General features: G+C 35.7%; 1 protein-coding gene across 1 annotated transcript in view; it reads left to right on the top strand.

Moving 5' to 3' along the window:
• Positions 1-21439, top strand: part of cpne9 (copine family member 9) — a 119417-nt gene that overhangs the window by 31884 nt on the left and 66094 nt on the right. The gene's annotated exons all lie outside the window — the stretch shown is intronic.

The raw sequence follows: 21439 nt of genomic DNA on the forward strand, positions 1-21439 counted from the left end.
CAAATTTTCATCAAAACCATATATTTCATGAGGCTTAGCACATTTAGTTTCACATTTGGATAAAGCAGTAATCAATATAAAATACTTAGTCTTTTCATAGTGAATTCACAGTGAATGCCTTTTTTCTTGCAGATATAATGTTGACTCCAGAAGTTCCAACATTTCAAAGCATGTAAGTCGTATTATATTTTGATGTAAAAGATATATATCTTTTAGTATAAAGATAAGTTATATCTTTTCTTTTTCTGAGGTACCAGCTAAACCCTAGAATGTCTGCTTGTATGCCTCATTCTACACATAAACCATTTTTACTTTTACTGAAGTCAAAATGGCCAAAAGATTAAACAGCTTGGACAAGTCAGAGGGCAGAATTCATGGTTAGCAGTGCTTACATTTTCATACAGCCTCCCAATGGTTTCTAAGATTTTGGGGATCTTGGTTGCTGTACTAGTTTTCAAATCCTTGCTAAAAATTTCCAAGTTGCTACTTGCTTCGAAATCTTATTTCTCCAAGTACCACTTCAGCAAACCATTTTTCTTGTTTAAAAAATCATACTGAAACTCAAAGCCAGCACAGTTAATGCTAATAACTGTTATTAGTTAATATGAGGCAGCTATGACATGCCATCAGATCCCTCTACAGTGTAGATAAATGAGGAATTAGTTCACCAGTTAAGTTAAGGGGTAAATTTAGGGAGTTAGTGTGGTTAACTAGGACACGTGTGTTAAAAATCCTTTGCTGATTGTGAAAATACTGCAATACTGAGAATGTTTATATATATCCAAGTTTAAAGCAGTCGCCAGTAAAATTAAGGTTAAATCTAGTTTAATATTAAGTGAATTATTGTCTACTGTGAGTATTGTAAAGATCCTGAACCAGAACATCAGGAGAAGATGTTGGACACCTGGTTGGGGGCTTTAATGTATGTTGGTCTGCTGGTGAGCTGAAAAACAAGCTAATGTTTCCTCAACAGGAGAATGTTGACTAATTAAAAACAAAATAAATACGTTTATATTACTTGGCAAAAAAAGCAAAGAGTCTTAGTCTCTTGTTGATTTAGTGGTTTCCATAACAATGTCCTTCCCTGTGCAGAAATGCATTTCTGCATGTACATAAACCCCTGTCTTTATGCCTAGTGTATCAGGAAGCATGAAATTTACTGCACTGTCTTATCAAGCTAGAAGCCAGGAATTATTAGTCACACCTTCGGCCACCAGAACAAATAAACAAAATCACATTTTTTTTAGTTCACGCTAAAAAAATTGTAAAATTTGTGAGTTGTGAGTGAGTTATTTTTTTCACAATTTTACAATGGTCATGGTTCCTCTTAAGTGTTCTAACATCCTGTTATGGGGCAGTTGACCTTGTTGAATTTGTTTGAAAAATAACTTTAAGGACAAGCTATTTATTGCATTTTTATAGTAAATCATCTTGTATGATTTCCTTAGGCTTTTTACATAACTTTTACAGAAGCTGGCAATATGGAATATGTGAAAGAACATGGAACTAGATACAAATTCTTTACAACTTTTAATTTCACTTTTTTCTTTTCAAGTGGCCTAAGGCTTTTTAGGATTCAGCTTTTTATAATTATGTACGTCTCTATGAAGTACACTACATTCTAATGCTTGAGGAAAGCATTTGTTTTCATGTTCTCACAGTGGGAGTGTATTGTAGATGTATACATTTTCAGCTTCAAAGATTACCCTCCTTGATTGCAGGTGAGGAGTCTGAGCATTTTTTCTTTTCTTTTCAGACATTCAGCTAACAGCACTTTTTTGTTTCTTTCCTGCTAATTCAATATGGATGAGTAGAAGGTAAGTATGTTTTGGATTGCCACTCATAAAATCTGATTTTTGGCTGTCAGTTTAAAGCCCATTAAAATGCTTAACATTTGTCCCACAGTGTTCGAAGGTGATATTGGTTTTCCATGTGGTGTTTAATGGGGGAAAAAAATATTCAGGTGCATTCTTGTCGTCTTTTAGTTTGTAATGCCTAAATCCATGAATACAATATGTTTTGTGAATGACTTTTCTGAACTGTATTGCCCAAAAGGAAGAACCCTCCACTCATATGGTAGTTTGGTTTGGAGAGCCCCAGAGATCAATGCTTCATTGCTGGGATATGTCAGTTTTACAAGATGACAAAATGACTTCTAGGGGTGGTTACATGACTTACGTGTAAAACCTTTTGAAGGTTTTTGTCAGGGGTTAGAGTCATTGAAATTTGGAATTTAGTTGTTGTTCTTTAAAAGCAAGCCGTTTCAAAGGAAGGAGGACAACCCCCCTCAGAATAAAAGGTGAAAAACTCACAGGCATTAGGACTGACTTAGGCAAATCTCAAATAATTTGGGCTCATTTTGTCTGTTCATCATAAAAGCCATCAAGGATTTTGGAGGATATTTCCATGGTCAAGCAAAAATTCCAGACTCAGTTTTTACCTGTACCCCTATCTCCACATTTTTCCTTCCTTTTGTACAACAGAGCTGTTACATGCAACGTCATTGTAGGTGAAGAAAAAAATCATACTAGTGAAGAAGAAACCATTATTATTGAAGTGTATTAACAGGACTTTAATACACCCAGAAGCATTTTTTGTAGCCTTAAATGGCACTTGTATTGCTAACCTGTTGAGACATTTAAAGCAAATATGCCACAAAGATGAAAATGCTAATAGCCTCTTGTGCAAAACCATTTCAAACTGTGAACGATTACCTTTTTCCTAAAAAAAAAATCACAACTACAGAAATAGGATGTGTTCTTGTGGTACTAGAGCTCAGAGGAGAATTATATGCTGTAGCTGTAGAAAGACTGAGAGTGTTTGAAAAGCACTAGCATAGTCATTGTAAGAGAGACCTTACATGATCAAGTGAGAGGTGCAATACATGTAAAAACCAACCACAGTCCTGTATCTCAAAGATGTCTGCATCAAGACATGGACACCTGTGGCATTTTTAAATTACTGAGTTTCTCAGAGGTTTGAGGGGGATAACATTGAGTCTGTACCAACACACATCAGTCCTGTCAAGCCACTGTTGATCCCAGTACATTCTCCACCATACCTGCTGCCTGAAATTGGCAGTGGTTTGGTGTTGGTGACACAAGCAGGAATCCCTGGAGGATAAATCTGGAGGGTAAAAGTGGAAGCAGTATGGATTCGTGTGCAACCACATTCCAGTTAACAGTGCCTCCATTCATCATATTGTTTTCAAGAAGTACACACTCTGGTTGTTTCTGGGTGTTTCTTAAGTTTTATCTGACTATTAAGTTTGCCTATGAAGGGAATCCTGCTGTGTTGATGAAAGCTAGCAATAATTAAGATTACATGATAGGGATACCTTACACATGCTTAGCAAATGCTGAGAACGACGTTTTTTTTTTAAATAAAAGCAGCCAAACCATGCAAAACCAGTTCAGCTAATTTTTTTAAAGTTACAACTCAAAGTTGAAAACGAAATGGTTAAATCTGTTTGAATTCCTCTGCATAATGCCTTTGTTCTTCTCTGTGTTTGGATCCTTAAGTGGGTTCTGCCTCATTTCAAAGAACCCATCTGCTGTGCTTTGTTCTTCCAGCAAAGTCAGTCAGGGCCGTTTTGCTCATGTGTTTGAAATCAAGCTCATATAAAAGATGCACCAGAACTCATGGTCTATTTGGAAGCCTTTCATGGTGATGTCCTTTATCAAGAGCAATTAGTCATATTTTTTGGAATAGCATACGGTGTGCCTGTTCATGCCCATGGTCTTCAAAGAGAAATATTCACCAAAGGGGAATTTTCACAGATGCTATTTACCAACAGAACTGAAATTATTTTAAGAGTTTGAAATGGTTTTAAGGAATGATTCTTTCTTATACTGTAGGTACTTTCTTGTGCAAAGATTTAATTAGCATTGTCTAATACCAGCAGGCACTAATTAGCATCACTTTTAACAGCACATTTAATGCACAAATAGGCCGTTTCATAGATTTGAAATGGAGTTGAAACATTTCATCAGCAGTAATTTACTTTCCCGAAACTTGTTTTCGAAACAAAAACTTCTTAGGAAAATAATCTGTGGAATTTATCAAACAATTATAATTATCAACACCCGAGATGCAAATCAATTGTGAAAATATTATGTACTGTATGGTCTTTTCCAAATACTCTAATATGGGCTTACTCATAATTTAATAATATTATCCAAACTTTTCTAGTGTCGGACTGATGGCTGCAAATATACAATTTTCCTTATCTGAGAATACTTCTGTCTGTAGCAAATAAAATGCATTCTATTCAGTCAGTGGCCTAGGGTGAAGCAGAGGATATGTTCCTACTGTATTGAAATAATTATTATTTCAAAGTAATGTTTTTAGAATTTTGCAAAAATCGAATTTACAAATGAACTTAAAAAATATAAATGAAGCTTAAAATATAAATGAAAACGACAGTAAAAGGTAAGATATATCAAGCATTTACCACAATATACTGTAATGTTAAACATAAATGTGTATAAGCATTGACCTGCAATAATATCCAAAACTAACAATTGATAGAAAATAATCCTCGGAGTATGAAATTACATAACACAAGCTTCCTGGAATAATAAAATATTCCAAGAAAAAAGTTTAATGCATTTGAAATGTTACACAGTTGAAGGTTTTAGACCATTTTAAGGAATCCTTCTAACGCTGAAAGCACAGAGAAATATTGTTCTGTCCTTCTTTAATGTTATATGTACCCTCAGGGATTATTTATGAATGGCTGTTAAAAACAGGAGATGAACAGTGAAATTTCCACTTTCATTCCAAACCTGGGTTGGAGTGATCAATGACTTCTTCACTCTGAGAATTGGCAAGAGTCCTTAAAGTCACAGTATATTATTCATGCACAAGCAGAACCAAGCACTGATGCTGCAATTCATTAATGTGTTTTAATGCGTCTCTTCAGGATTTTCTTGGCCAGACGTTTTGCACTCTTGGGGAGATTATTGGATCCACTGGCAGTCGACTGGAGAAGACCCTCTCGTATGTCATTAATTTTACTTGAATTAATTAAAGATTTGAATAATGTTAAAACTTCCCAGGAGGCGAGATCTGTTGTGAATTTCTTGACAGCAGTAATTGATTTTTCCTTTTATTACCAAAATAGCAAATACTAATTGTATTGATGCAACCTTTTCTTAATGTGTAGCTTAATTAGTTGTTTTCTGTTTTTTAATACTGCTTGATAGGCAATATCAATAAAGTAATGACATTCACAAGGCTTTTAACACACCATTATAATATCTGCATTCATTTGTAGCAAATTAAAGACAGTTTAGGCTATTAATGAAATGGGTCATTTCTAAGACATCTTGAAACATGAAGTAGAAACATGGGGGAACATGAAATATTGAACTGTTTGGATCTGGCATTTGGTTATGAATTTTAACCTCTCATAGCTTAAGGCCATTTTTTCATTAAGTACTGAATTTGCTTTTAATATATTCTGCTTTAGGTCGCTGTGTTTTTCTGGATAAATAGATCCTGAAATTAAATGTGGGAATAAACCGTACTTATTTGTTTTGAGGTTCTTACCACCACACTGAAATCATTCTTCAGGTGACGTCTACAGTTCCACATACAGTAGCTGTGGTATCTAAATATTTCATGGTTACTGTATGTCAAGCCTTTGAGCAAGGGAATAACTGAAGTTTGGCTTTCAACATTCTGTTACACCTCAAAATACTTTTAATGATGCGATACCCAGAAATGAATACAATATTCTAGGTAGCCTAACCTCTTTGCATTTTTCAATTCTATTTTTACAGCTCCTGACTTTAATGATCCTGCCATAGAACTTACAGTAAATCTTTCCCCAGTAGGCTACTGTCCTATACAGCCTCAAGCTACATATTCTATTCTTATAAAGATATTCTCATTTTAAGATGAAACACTTTGCATGTCTTGTGTGGTGTCTTGCTAGGCTGTATCCAGTCCTTACCTGTATCCAGTTGTGACTGTGACTGTTCTGGGTCTGATTATAGTAGGTTTTTATTGCATACTCAGTAAGTGAAAATGGTTTAATGTAAGTCCCGTTAATGAAATTCACTAGGATGTTTGTTGTTCTTGTCACCCCTTATCTAATCAGGCTGTTAGTTTTTTTTTGTCAAGGGAAGCCCCATAATTACTGTGTCTGTGATGTGCTGTCATTTCTAATGTCATAATAAACTTCGTTACACTGAGTGAACACAATGGCTTTGTAGCATTCCCACACCTATATGAACTTGTATTTTGTTTGTTACATTCCTCTAAGTAATTACTTATTCATTCATTTTCTTTTAAGAAGTGGAATTGTTTTCTTTATTCCAGTGCACAACACGTATATACTTTATTTAGGAGTTTAAATTATTCTACAATTTATCAAATGACCACTATTACCTGTTAATTTAACCAGTAAAATCCTACTTTTATCTTGGGACTATAGGTATATTAAGTTCTGAACTAATAATTAGTGTCTCTCGCTTCACTTATTTATTCAACTGGCTATAGTCAATAGCTTTATGTTTTTCTAATTGCAATCTCCTGCATTTAGATTTGCAATACAAAGGCATTTTCGTCATCCACACATGTAATATTCTTACTCTAATAATTGTGCTTGCTCAGAGCATAAAAAAGTGACTTCAGGGTTGTTTCTGCTTCTGACTAGTTGTGATTCTGCCAGTTTTGTTCCATTTTTGGTAGATAGCTTGTTAAATTGTTGTATGCTAAGATTAAAATCTTCCTTTGATTGGATTTGTCCTTGAATTAACCTCTCCAGTCATTCGTTTTAAGTAAGATGTTCTGCTTTACAGATGTGCTTTTGCTTCAGTTCAGATGTAGGGTGCAGGCTTCTTAAGGTCCCATGCGTCCCTGAAGGTAATGCTGTTTAAATTTGTATTGAGAGCTGTAAATAGCTATGTATTTGATCACAACATGAACCATGCAAAATGGAGTCTCATTGGTTTTAGGCAGTACTATTCGCTGGCCTTGAACAGTTTCTAATGTTCCAATTGTAAAATTCCAATGTAACTGTTAGGCAACAGATATACAGATGAGGAGCCCATACTGTAAGCTGACCTACAGCATCCTATCTGATCAATACATATTCAGTTCAATATAAAGAAATACTGAAAACCTGTGGAATGATTCAAGTTAAGGTGTAATCCTTACCCGCTGAGGACACTCTCCAATGATGAACCCCACAAATAGCATTGTCTTTCTGGCTGGTTTAAAGTTCCCTCCTGGTCTTCTTTTGGTCTGAACACCCCTCTAATTGTTCCATTAACCAGGTCTTCTCATTTTCCTGAAGCACTGTAGCAGCAGGATCCATTAGGATCTTCCTCACAAGCAAGGATCTCGCCACCTCAAGATTGTTAACAAGCACAAGCTAAATCGCATGGATAAGCAGAGCTGCTTTTGAAACTGAGGTCAACTTTCAAACATGTTCTTATATCCTTCTACAATAATCTATTTCTACTTAGTATACTTGTTTGAACAAGTTACATTAAATTCTTTATGAGGCAAAATAAACAAAAACATTGAAGTTTGAAGAATGTGGTTGATTACCATCCTGAGAGGTTTGTGTCACAACTTCATTGTATTTTCATATTAGGAAAAACAAAAACAGGGTGATAGTAAATGTTTTATGAATGTGTCACCTTAATAATGCCTTTCAAAGTTCTTCCACATGATAAACGCCTTATTATGACATGATTAGTACCTTCCCAGAATAGAAGCAAATAGAATATGCAGGGTCGTCTGCCAGCTACTAATAAGAAGGTATCACCATTGTCTGGACATTGCATAATCTTTTTTTCAAAAGTCATGAATGACCATTGAACTAGGAAGTGCTTTTAACAAATAAAAAAAAAATGGTCGGTAGTAAACCTATTATTACGACTGTATCATTGCTAAGAGCATAGCATTAGCTAGTCTGAAGTACTGTTCCAGGGAGATGATTTTGAATGCATTGTTAATGGAAATTCTCGTTTTCGTTGTTGTTGAAGAATGCACTTCATGGTTTCGGCTGCAGGTCTTTGAAGGCAAAAGCCTGAAAGAGCAAGTTATTCCCCTAGTGATAAGTGATGGATGAAGGTGGGAAATGTTTGTGATACTAAATGGTCAATTCAAGACCACCACTCATCCATCTTACTCACATGCTGTGATTGATCACAGAGGTGTCAGTACCGGACTGTTATACATTTCTGAGAAGTTTCCAACAGGGGTAAAGGAAAATTCTGTTAAAGAGCCTGTCTCTAATATTTATTTGGGATGGTTTGTGTCTGTGACTGTGGCTTCCCTGATGCCTGCTGTCAATTTGTGAATGGTCTCTTCTCATTTTGCTTTCAGCACAAAGTATAATAGCATTTTGGTCTGGATTGCTAAATAGCAATTTAAGAATATAACCAACTTCACCAGCCAGTCTGGTTTGCTTGAAAAGGAATATGATGACCAGCACTATTCATACGCCACTTAAGTTTTATTTTATATCCATGTAATTTTCAGATCTTAAATAGGACAGTCTGCCCTCCCATGTTAGAATGCATTGTCGTTACAGGAATATCCATGTTCAGGCACTTTAAGCAAATAAAATGAACATTTTTTGTGTGTTTGGAAGGTCACTGGATAGCGGGATTGACTTCAGAAGAAATAGAATGAGCTGTAACGCTCAGCATGTGAATTTAGAAGAGGATTAATCTTCCATTGCATAGCATTACCACTTGTCAGTACTTATGTTTATTCAAGCTTTCATACTTCTAAACAAGGTCAAATGGTCTCTGTTTACAAAGTAACCAAATTCTGTTTGCTGTTGTACTGAGGTTTTGGGGTTGGACTCTTTCCATGTGTAGATTGGCACACCCTGCCCCTGATCCTTGTAAGCCTAAGTACATATTGCTTTTCATTCCTGCATAGTTCTTTTACTTAATTCAACGGATAATTTGGCGAGTTTTGTTTTCTGATCCTAGCAAAGTTGCCTTTCAAAATGACAAAGTCTTATATTAAAATGTCATAAATTAGGATTTAGTATAAGTTGAAAGTTTTCACGAAGGCCTAGTTAACAAATTATTAAACTTGAGGTTCCATTTAAATAAGAGCTTTGTAGGAACAATATTGACACTCAGGGTCTGCACAGGGAAGCTGTTCTGGAGATATTAAAATAGAACTGAAATGTCATCCTTAATGACTTTGTATACTTCAACCACTCGTTGTGCAACATCTGTTTTGGTAGTTTGAACTCTATCTGATTGCTTTCAGGATTCTTATGTCTGATTCTATTGTGTTCTTGTATATGATGTTACAAGGGCAAACACTAATGTCTTGCTTTAATTTGCACTTGAGCAGAAACCATTATATAGTATTTTAAAAGATATTAATTGTTATTAATGCTCTCTATCAGTTTTAATTATTATAGCAATGAAAAAAAGAGTATTGTGATGCTGAATTCAAGCTAACCACAGTATTTTCTGATGTTAAAATAATTGTTTAACAAATAGTAGTAGACCTTGAAAAGCTTGAAATATGATCCCTTTGAAAAACCTAGGTAAATTCTGCTCTCACATTTAAATAATGATAAACGTTCACCCAATCCCATTTTTTTCTAATTGGAGACTGATACTTTTCCTCAGTTACCATAGAAACACCATTGTGAGTTGAGAGAAATATTCTGTTTCTATTCTGATTGTTAAAGCACCTCATAGAAATGTCAAGAAAAAGCATAATGACTAAAAAAATCTTTGGTTTTCTACCTTCAGTTTTATCAGATGCATGTTAGAATGGTGATACAGTAGCTACTGGATTGTGGGGTAAATTTAAAAGGCTCCTGGTGTGTCTAAATCTAGTACTGTAGCTGAGTTTAGGGACACTTTTTAATATCTGTATACATTTTGGGGTCTAGTTTAATCTTATTTCCTTTTTCTAGGTAACAGTGCTTAAATACATTCTACGGTAGTGCCAGAAAAACATATTGTAATAAAAGTATCAATTCAACATAGTAATTGTACAGGTTGTTACAGAGTTGAGAGAATGGCTTGTGTCATGTGACCGTGATTGACCGAGGTTGGGACCCAAAGAAACCTCCTTTATCAGGTCATAAAGTGTATCTGTGAATTTATTTTACTTTTAATTCAGTGCTTCCTTATGTAGGATACAAATCTTCAATTAAACTAAGCAATACAATTCACACATTATTCTCCATTCCAACAGGTCTCAGAGTTTTTCCTTCTGAATCTCGTGGCTCTCTTTACTTTTCAGGCTATCTCTCTCTCATCGTTCCTCTTCCTCACGATCATGGTGATATTCTCCATACAACAGACTCTAATCTGTTAGAGAAGAATAGCATTACTTTAGAAACCGATTTTGTGAGAAGTTTCACATGGTAAACCTGTTCTGTCTGGAGTCTGCCTGATTGCCTTTATAATTCAAGGGGCTTGCTTTTTTCAAAATGTCATTCCCACTACAGATGTCCAGAAACTTACTTTCAGTCATTGGCATCAACGCTAATGATCTGTGTCCAGGCTGAAAATCCTAACATTGTGTCTGACAGTAATGCATTATTCCTCCAGAGCTTCCTTTGTATGATCATTCACCAGGGGCAAGACTTTCTATATAATCACTTAATACTCATTTCTGCTCCCTTCTGCTCCTCTTCCTGACACATTCTTACAGGCATTTTAGAGGTACTGTTAAAAAACATAGTGTGTTCTCAACCAATTGAGTAAGTTGAGTAACTGTAATGCAGAGGTTTGTATTTTGTGTTTGTTAGTTGATTGCATTATACTGTTTTTGTACTGTTTTTTTAAGATTGCTGTATACCTCTGTTAAAAAGTACTCTTTTGCATTTACTGTTTTGGTAACACCCACTAAATGGGTTTATCATTGAAATGAGGATCTGGACAGATTGATAAGAGGACATTTGCTCATAATAAGTGCTAAGGTGAAATTAGAATTGTTCTCTGCCAGTGGAATCAGTGACCAAGTGAACCACCAGTTTCCTAATGCCCGTATACTGTAGGATAAGAACAGAACACTAGACAGTCAGCACCTAGAATTCTTGATATCTGTAAAAATCTTGCCTTGTGTGGTGGATTCTAAAACTGCATATTGTTCAACGAGAATGAGAGCAATAATTCCTTGCTTTTTTTATCAAAGTTTTTCATGTATCGGAGAGAAAACATATTATCCACCAATACAAAGCCTGTGTGAATGATGCACAGCAGCCATCCTGAGCCTACAGCTGCATTACTTACAGTAGTACTGTAGATCAGATGGAGAAATTTACTTCACCACTTGAATTAAGGGAGAAATTTAGGTGGTCCAGGTTGAGTACTACTGATGTTTAATCAGGATGTTGGAGTTAAAACCCCTCGTCATTTGAAATGTGCCACTGGATCCTAACGATCACAAGTAGTCAGGATCTCACGTGAACATCTCTCAAACCACTCTTTCAGGGTTTCAAGGATTAGTGAGATTCTACCTAACAAGAAAGTGAGATTCTACAGCCACTAGCTCCAGAGACAGCACTTCATTCTTGAAGCATTGATTTCTATGATAGCAGCTGACATTTATTGGAAGAATTACAGATTGTTGCTTGCTAGTGTTGGGGTCTTTACAGCTTGGTGTGCATGATATTCTGGTGAACATACTGGTATGTGCTGTTCAGCTGTGCATTTCAAGAAGTAACAGAGGAGCTAATGTGACCTGTAGGATTGGAGGGAAAAATGTAAAAAGATTGTAAAATGATTGATTTTACACGTGGAACCTCAGTCTTTTGCAATCATTGCTGTTGTGAAAATTCAGTGCAACATTATTGCAATATACAATTAATAAAAGAAGCAAATCATTCAGAACTGGCACTGTTTCTATACAGTATATATTTAACTCAATTTAAAGTACATTTCTAGCATTTACACCAAGTTTGTGTAAATGCTGTGTATGAAATGCTTTGTATTTGTGTGCAGTTTTTCTCCAGTCTTTTGAGTAGAATGCATCTTTTTAAAGTAAAATGTAATTCTTTCACCAAGGGGTTCTGTTGGGAGGAAACAAGTACTAGGTGTGACACTAATGATCTGTGTGATTAATGTTTCTACTCAGAAAGTTACACTGCACACTCGCTTGACTCCCTGATAGCACAGTAGGGTTTTCATTATTTAACAGGTAGCCTGACCTACATAAAATGGGTGCAATCATTTTTTTTCCTTTTAAAATTAAGATATTGTTTTCAACAGGAGAGACTGCTGCCAGTGTTCAAACAATTTTGCATGGAGAAGTTGTAACTCTGTTTTAGAACCTATAAATAGGTTCAGTTGGCAGAAGAAGACAATTGTGTTTTGTAGAAACCCAGTGTAGTCGTAGAATTTGTTTCTTAGCTCTTAATGCAATACCAAGTGACCTTCAATAACCAGTGCATTTTCTGCTGTTTATATCTGTCTCCTTCTGTATATTCTTACAGTGCAGTAGGCAGAGTTCCTTCCTCTTATTTTTTTTCTTTATAAGTGATTTCAAAACATTTCCACTTAGTTTTCCTGTTTAAAATTAGTATGTATTTGGTTGTTAAGGACATAAGAATGGTTTCAAATAACAAAAGGCCTTTTTGCTCATCTAGTCAGTTCAGTAGTTAGTAGCTAATTGATCCAAGTATCTCATCCAGCCATTTCCTGACGTCTTGGAGGATTTTGAATTCTTGTATCATCTCCCCTTGTCTTCTTTGTTCAGGACTAAAAAGGTTCAGTTCCTTCTGCCCATCAGTGCCAGACATTCCCTTAAGTTTTCCTGTTTTTTATTCACTATTTCAACATGAGTGCATGGTGACTATCCATTTTACTGTGTGCTCAAAATGACAATGCTCAGGAAAATTGGAAAGCATGTGGTTAGTATGCTAGGTGCCCAGGGGTACATTGGTTACTGGCTGCAGAGCACGCTGCAATATGTATTAATGAATTTGAAGCAAAACTTTAATGAATGGCCTAATTACTGCATGCAAATGGTGCAGTTGTGGTGCCAGTGTTTTATATTCATCTTGATGTGATTCTGATTTGTGCCATTGCAGTGTGCCAGCACTGTCTCTTCTTTGGCTGCTTTGTGCAAGATTGCCATTTAGATCTATGCAGATTAAACAGGTCAAAGATATTTGTGTGTGTAAGTCATTGCACCAAAGAGTACTTATGGCATTTTGAGCACTATACTGGTGAACCATGGTTTTGTGCTTTACAAAGTAACATGTTGACTACATGCAAGTTACAAATGGCAAAACCAGTCTGAAAACACTGAAATAACTAAGAGTTCTTGCCTAAACTAGATAGCTAATCAATTCTTGAAAAGAAATAGTGAACAAAGTGCTGATTATCTGTTCAGACAAAAAGCTGTCTTAGAGGCATTATTTGAGTATAACTGTGCAGCATAACTGTGGAAGACGTACATTTATTGGAAAAAAAAGACTAATTTGCATTAATTAACTGTTCCACGTAATACTGCAAAATGCAGTGCAGTGTTTTATGAAAAAGATTGTATACTTGATTAATTTGTTTTTGCTTTTAGTGGAATAATTCCATTTTATGCTTTATTACATACTGTAGATCTGCCTGTCTTTCATGTACAGTACATTGATAAGTGGTACCCCTTCACAGTTCAGAAAAGTAATTCATGTAAAGCAGAGATGTTTCTAAGGCCTACTAGCAGTGAAGCAGTGGACAATCTCACAGAGGTACAAAAACCCAGGGTGGTGCTGGCCCATTTCTTTACCATGATTTGTTTGACCATCATGAGCTATGAAACCATTGACCCACTTATTTCTTGCTTGTAGGACATACCGTATGTTTGTTGAGATACTATGTATGGCATGATTCTCTAGCCGTGAGTCAGAATGCTCTCACAGGAGAACAGGATCACTTGTCCCATTTTGGGTAATGGTGTGGTATGATAGAAAAGATTTGCAAAGTGCTGGATGTTCCTAATTGAAATTTATGGATTCTTTGAAAGGCTATGTTTTTAAAACGTCTTACACAAATATAGTTAATGGTGTAATTCAAGATTGAGATTTAGCATGACCAAAGCTTTGGGATGCATTATTTATTGTCTAATATTTTATAACCAGTCTTTTGGATAAGCAGTTCAGTGGCTTTGAATATGTAATGAAGTAGGTTTAGGAAAGAGAAGCAAGCTGTCCGGGAAGACTGAAATTAAAACGCAGAAAACTGGAAGAAAAAAATACTAAATACAAATACTAATGTTACTGCAGCTACTTGTCCTGTTAAGACCAGTAATAAAAAACGTTTGTTTAGGACAAAATATTGCAAGTATGTTCCTAGAGTTAACAGAAAGTGATTTTGGAGGTTACTGTATATTTAGCAGTTGACTGTTTTAACTGCCTTATTGCCATGGCAACATAATTTATCTGGTAATTTTGCGATCTACAAATTAAAGTGAAAGGTTTAGTAGGGTTTCATAGCCCTTGACTACTTTAAAATGGCAATAAAACACAATGCCCTTTACCCAGTTCAGTAATGTTACTACTGTTTCAATCTGACAGGTTGTATGAAGGGGCTTTTCAGAACTGTCAGCTTATGGTGTGTTTTGAGTATAAAGAAGGCGATTCCCTGCGTATTCCTGTGTTCATAATTTATTTTTACAGAGATTCATGAATTTTGAAACATGGAAGTTGAAGCATGGGAATTTTCTATGTTCCTTTTTCTGGCCCAGCACTGACTGAAATTATTGATTTGCATAATTTGCAATTGTCCTTTGTGCATGTATCACTCATCTGTAATGTCGTAAAGATGAATTGACAGCATTTATCTTATGTTCTACAGATTAATTTTGAATGACCAGGCACATCTTAGATGTGCCACTAAGGTATTGTGTTTCTAAATGCATATACATTGCCACTGTATTAAATATGAAAAAATGAAACTTTATCACTTTGGGATAGCAGTGTATCTCAGTTATAATCTGTTGAGCTAAATGGGGGGGGGAAAGCATAAGAAAATGCATAAAACCTAGTTATTTCCTAATAATGGGGCAGAATGATTTTTTTTTCTATTAACCATAGGCCCAAGAATGAAAATAGTAGCACTCACTTTCATGCAAGTAAAAAAGACTTTAGTAAAGGTCCTGTATTTGATCAAATCACTGACCTCATCCCATCTATTTAAAGAAAAATAAAAATTGTGAATAGATTAGTAGGCTTAAAACTAAAAGAGCTAGAAATGTGCTTTGCTTAAGATCTGCATTTTTCTTCTGTACATGTAATTGGAGGTGTTGAATTCTGAAAAGATATGGGTATGAAGGATTGATGAGAGAAATCTTTTGTTGCACTTTGACAGGAAATTACAAAGCAAAACTGTAGTCCTTACATGTAATTTCATGGTCTTTGCTGCCCAATAATGAACCTGGCTTGGAGTCTAGAATTTGGTCACCAGAATGTGAATGTTTAACAGTAGATCTGCTACTTTTTGTTAATAGGAGCAGTCAACAGTGCAGTGTAGTTAGTGATGTAGTTATTACTTGATATTTCACTTGATTAATTTTTGTTTTAGATTTTTCTAAACATTCAAAATCCCATATTTCAAAAAACAATTCAAAAACAAAACATTAAACCTTAAAGTCAATTGGAATAATGTAAATGGGAAAAAAAAAATAACGAGTGACAGATTGTTTAAGATGATGAACGTCATCAAAGTACAAAGCTGTTTTGCAGCTTTTGTATTCTACTTTTTAGAATGGTATTTTATCAGCATGTCCTTTTTAGAAGCATATTATTCCTTGCTTGTTCTTTTTGGGTGACATTGATTTGAGGGATAGATTTATGGCAAAAATGTAGTGTTTCGGTATTTAATATCGTGATCAAGTCCATCACATTGCATGTTTAATGTGTTTTTGCCCTCACTGATGTCAGTAAGGGGAAGGTTTTGATTTTTAATATAAAAAAAAATCATGATTTTAATAAACGGGAAGGAAACTTGTATGTATTTAAGCTAAACACCTATAGCAGCACTTGGGCAATGCTTGCAGATTCTGCTGCTGGTTCCTTGATTATCGGTGGTATCACTTGTAATACTGTTGGGGTTGGATCAGTTGATTGAGATGGCCAATGTTTTTCCTCTGAAGGAACTACTTTACATTTGCATAATTTAAGTACCATCTACAACTACACAGCTTTTTAACCACGAAGGATAATTTTCCGTTTCCGTAATATCTAGTACAAAACCCATCAGTCCAAACCGAGGACTAAATTAAGATGATATACAGTAGTATATTACACTTTTAAGGCTACAGTACGATGCTATGAATATGAATATAATTTACCAATCTCCTTCATGATAACAGATTACATTTTTTACAGAAAATGTATGCAGACCATTTAAATTTTTTCTTAACCAATTTTGGCTAATAGAAAAGGGGACCTTCAGTACAGAGATTTTATTTCAGGTGGTGAAATGATTTCATGGGAGCTGGGGATGGGGTTATTAAAAGGGAGATGAAGATATTTGCAATGCAACATTCAATCTCAGTTGGCATGGTTTTGCATTAGCACTCTCTACTCCACATGATAGATTTTAAAAATGAAATGAAAATTTTACAGTAAAACAACTCAGCAGCAGACTTACTGTATTACTGTCATTCTGGTTCTAGCTGAAAATTAATGATCTTAGAGAAACATAACACAACATTGTACATCACGTCTTCACATTGGCCATGTAGTGATCTGTGCTCGTGTTCTTCATGGATAAAGCTTTCATTCAATTGATTTTGAAACTCAGTTATAATTTTTGTTATCATCTCTTTCAGTGAATAACAATGACCCTTTTCAGTATCATCTTCACATATCCCCTCTGAGAGAATAGCGTCACTTTTATGTTTTTAGACTGAAGCTGAGCCGGATCAGTTTAATTGAACAGAGCAACACAAAAATACATCTCAGCAGCTTTGTTATTGTATTCTAGTCCATGAGTTTAAACAATGTTCATTCCGATATCTATGTATGTGATTTGGTGTTTTTTATTTCAAATTAACAATCTATAATATACTTCATTTACAGTGCAGATACAGTATACGTCTTCGGTTTTAAAAGCTACTTTTATTTTGTTCAGGTTTGCCTACGTGGGGACTGTTAATAACCTAAGCACGTGACAAACCAGTAGAAACTTAGCGGTGATTCAAATGTAACCACACAAATTAACACAAAATGATGTTCAGTTCAAAACTGACTGAGCTGTGCATTTAAAATATAGTGAACAGAAAAGAAAAACTGTGACAAGTTACTGTAGATGTCGCAGAATATAGCAGATTCAAATGTATTCCAGCTTCAACCTTTAACAGTAGAATGCCTGAATAAGGGAAAATGAAGTTCCTAACTACTTCCATTAAATTGCAAATGAAGCCCTTCGTATATGAGAAGCCCATCAAAATGCTAATCAGTAGTCTAATATCCTTCCTGAATGTATGCTGTGTATACTGTATATATAGCTCATATTCTTTCCTGGTACTCTGTCAGTGTCTTGTCAGTCAAGCCACATTTCCATCTTAACTTTTGTTTATTTTGTTCATTGTGAATAGGAAATAAAGCATCTGTATATACAGACCCTTTTCATCAAAACAAATATACTGCTTTTGGAGTCTCTCAATCCAGAATGTTATTGGTCAACTGACCCTTTACTTGGATAGGTACAGCAGGCTGATGGAACAGTCTCATTGTGTGAATGTAGGTAAATGGTGAGTCATCAATAGAAACTAACACTCAGCTCCCTCCCAAAAGGGGTTCCATAATGAACAATTTCCTATTATTGGTTTCAGTCTTACTTCATTTACAGCACATCTACTGGTTTTTATCACTGAATGGTCCATCTTACTCAAAAGCAGTAAAAATACTTTGTGGGAGAGATTACTGTGGTTTTGGAAAGCCTGTTGTTCTGTGTGCTAACACGGTGTGTGTTCTGTCATGCTTTGCTCCCAAGAGGTGTTTGCACTCCACATAGGTTTGTGTGGGAAGCTTGGAAAAGCACTCTGGGGATCCTTTCAGTTTGATGAAAGGTGTCATGGAAATGTAGTATTTTTTCATTTGAATAAAATACAAGAACGTGCATGCTGTCAGTTTTTTAAAATAATTTAAAAGAACACTATACCCTGGGAGTCGTACTGTATGGTGAAATTCAGCTCTTTCTCCTGTGGCCTGTACTGACCATTTCATCTACAATGGATGTTACGGGAAAATAATCACACCTGACATACGATGACATTCACCTTATTGAGACCAGTAATAGTTAAAGCTTAATTTGGTCAGCAATACAGATTACCAGAAATCAGAAAGATTGAACAGAGCCTAATAAGTGCTAGCTGGGCTGTGTGCTACTACATTAAGTTGCCAATTGACTATAGAAATTGAAGAGGTGGGAGCACAATGTTTGCATTGAGCCTTGCACATCTGTCATTACAATGTTACATGAGTATACAGTAGTTCTGTTTCCATTAGAAAGATAAAGTATTGGCTTCAACCCCTTGGTTGGCTAACTTCCGTAAAACCTGAGTGTGGCATTCCTGAATGCAGGATTTTTTGCAATGGCTAAGCTAACGCACCATCTATATAGATTGCGTACAAATATTGTATTTTTTGTAGAGAACAGCTATTTGACGTGCAGCTTTTTGATTATTCATATTGTATTTACATTTCTTTATACACTGATTTCTCTTTCAGGCAAATCCTGTTTAAATTTACCCATATGAGGGAGGGTTTTAGACCAAATGCTTTAAAGATCTGGTTCTGCTCATAATATTGATTAAAAGGAACACCATAGTTTGCTCTCTAATGTCTCTAAATTGTGACGCGAGTATTAGCCAAATTACCTTTATTTCTCACATATCCCATTTACTTAAGATTCTGAACAGATGTTGGCTTAGTAAGGTTGGACAAGATGGCTATACCAGCTGTTAGTTAGTTCTGGGAAGGCCCTTCCCATAGATGTGCCTAGCAATGAAATGACAGCATAACAAATAATGATTCCACTGTACTGCATTTACATGCTGGCAGCTGTAGTGAATAATCAGATGATACCAGGCCCTGGCATGTGGACACTCATTTACACAGTTCAGTGGAAGAATGTTTTCAGTTGTTTTCTTTATTTTTCAAGTGAAGTTCTCCCAGTTGCACAATCTGTTCCCGTGTCAAAAGCATTTTAAGAACCATTTACACAGCATAATTTATCAGTTTCTTTTTTTCAGCTTGAATTATTGAATCAAGAGGCAGGGAAAATACTTGAAGAATATTTCCTAAAATTGAGTAGAAAGGCATAAACATGTAGGGGGATAACAATTGAGCGTGTTTAGTTGTTGAATGAATGATACAATAATCATCACCCTGTTTTTGTTTTGGATGACATTAGAATAATTGATAGCGATGAATAAGACGCAGGGAGGTACAGTAAGAAGGACCTTAAGGCTGATGTCTATATGATGTCACTCCATACTGTAGGAGAAATTCCTACCGGTGCTTCTGTTACATCAAGCTTTAGCGAAAAGTTTCTCTAGCAGAAGGTTGCTCAGTCTTGGTCCTGTGGGGCTACCGTCATACAAGTTATGTTGGGGTTTTAGATTGTCAGCACCCTGAGAAAAAAAAGCTGTTAAATCTTTGCAATTAAGTAAACAGTAGAATTGAAACTCCTGCTACAGCAGTCTTGAGCAACATGATAAGATAAGATCACTTTATTAGTGAAATACAATTTCTTGCATTAGGAATTTGTCTTTTCACATACCCCACCTTGCTCTCCATGAGACGCACAGGCACACAGATTGGGGGAGAGAGAAGCTTGGGGTCAGAGCACAGGGTCAGCCATTTATTGTGCACAGCTGGGGTTAAGGACCTTGCTCAGGGGCCAACGGAGTAGGATTCCTCTGTCGGCCATGGGATTTGAACCAGCCACAGGCGCAGATCCTTAGACACAGTGCCACCACTCTGCTTCATGTATGTTTATACATCAATCTTCAGACACTTTCCTGCACTGAATGTTAGCAGACATGTTGAAAGGAACATGCAGTAGCTGACTTTTAGTTTAAAATCTTGGGGTATACATTTGAAGGTTTTGTATGTGAACGGTTGTAACAATACATGGCGATGTATGAAAACTGTACTGTATATTCTTAACTGAAAGTTATTTAAAATACCATGTATTATGAATTCCATTAGCTTTCAAATGTGATCCTGAACTAAAAAATTAAACCAGGACATTGTACATTGTGATCCTGCTGCAAGAAAACATCGATTACTGGCCCTGTACACTTTCATTAATCAGATGACTAATAGTTCATCAAGAAAATAGGCACTCAAAGGAATATAATTCTGTCATGACAAGGGATGATTCACACGTCAGAAAGGTATGTGTCTGTAAGAACCGCAGATTGATGAGAAACAAAATGTCCTTCGTTTGAACACCATTTGTATAACTATAGTTAAACATGTTCTTTCAAAGGTTCTGACAGCTTTTAAATAGGTTCTTTTCATAGTCCAGTATTTTTTTTGTCGGTGAAAGATGCTATATTGCTGGCTTCAGTCATACTTCATGTTGAATAATAGTGCCAATGGGAAATACATCATGTGCAAGCAATGCTTCACAGTCTGTTATCTACAGACAGTGATTGATGTAACATATTCTATGAATCATGCTTTAGTAGAAATAGATGGATTTTTTTTCAAATAACTGTACTGGATTGAGATGGGGTCAGAGGAAATGTCAGTATTTGCCAAGCTGTATGTTGCCCAGTGCACAGGGTTATATACGGACATGATCTAGCATATTTATCTAGATTTTGTATGAAATTAAAATTAAATGATTATATAATAATAAACTTGTAGTGCTAATTTGTTTTGCTGTTTTTGCCGAGAAGAAGCAAAAAGTTTACTTGTCCTTGTATGTAAATGAGTGGTGTTTGTTAAGCAAAATCGACATTGAAGTAAATGTTTTTCCCTTGAAATACTATACCTTTTCTGTAATCAATTCTTTCTACCAGGTCCAGTGCTTTGCTTAGGCCCATATGGTACTTAGTAGTTAAAAAATGTACTGAAATTCATTGTGGAACACAGGAGATTAGACAGTCCCTTTTGGTTCTGAGCTGGATTTTGAAATCCGAATAGCCATTCTGCCCATCTAATATCTGTTTTAAATAGAAAATGTCTATAATACAGATACATTACTGAGAAGTGGGAATCCGCAGTTCTGACAGCCAATCCAGAGATCAGAATGCAGCTTAGATTTGTGTTTGATAAAAGTCTGTAAGTTCAAACATTATACCTTACTTCCTTTGTTCTGCCAGCAACTGGTGAAGCTTGTCAGGAACCTCTCTCGCACAGATGCTGATTATCATTCCAGTGTGTGGCTTCCGTTTTATCCGTATAGATCATTACTTAAACTCAGTCTATCCTACCCACAGATGTCCTGGCACTCTCTCTCAGTGTGGCAAT

This window comes from Atractosteus spatula, chromosome 5, assembly GCF_055471065.1.
Source record: "Atractosteus spatula isolate fAtrSpa1 chromosome 5, fAtrSpa1.hap1, whole genome shotgun sequence".
NCBI classification, from domain to species: Eukaryota; Metazoa; Chordata; class Actinopteri; order Semionotiformes; family Lepisosteidae; genus Atractosteus; species Atractosteus spatula.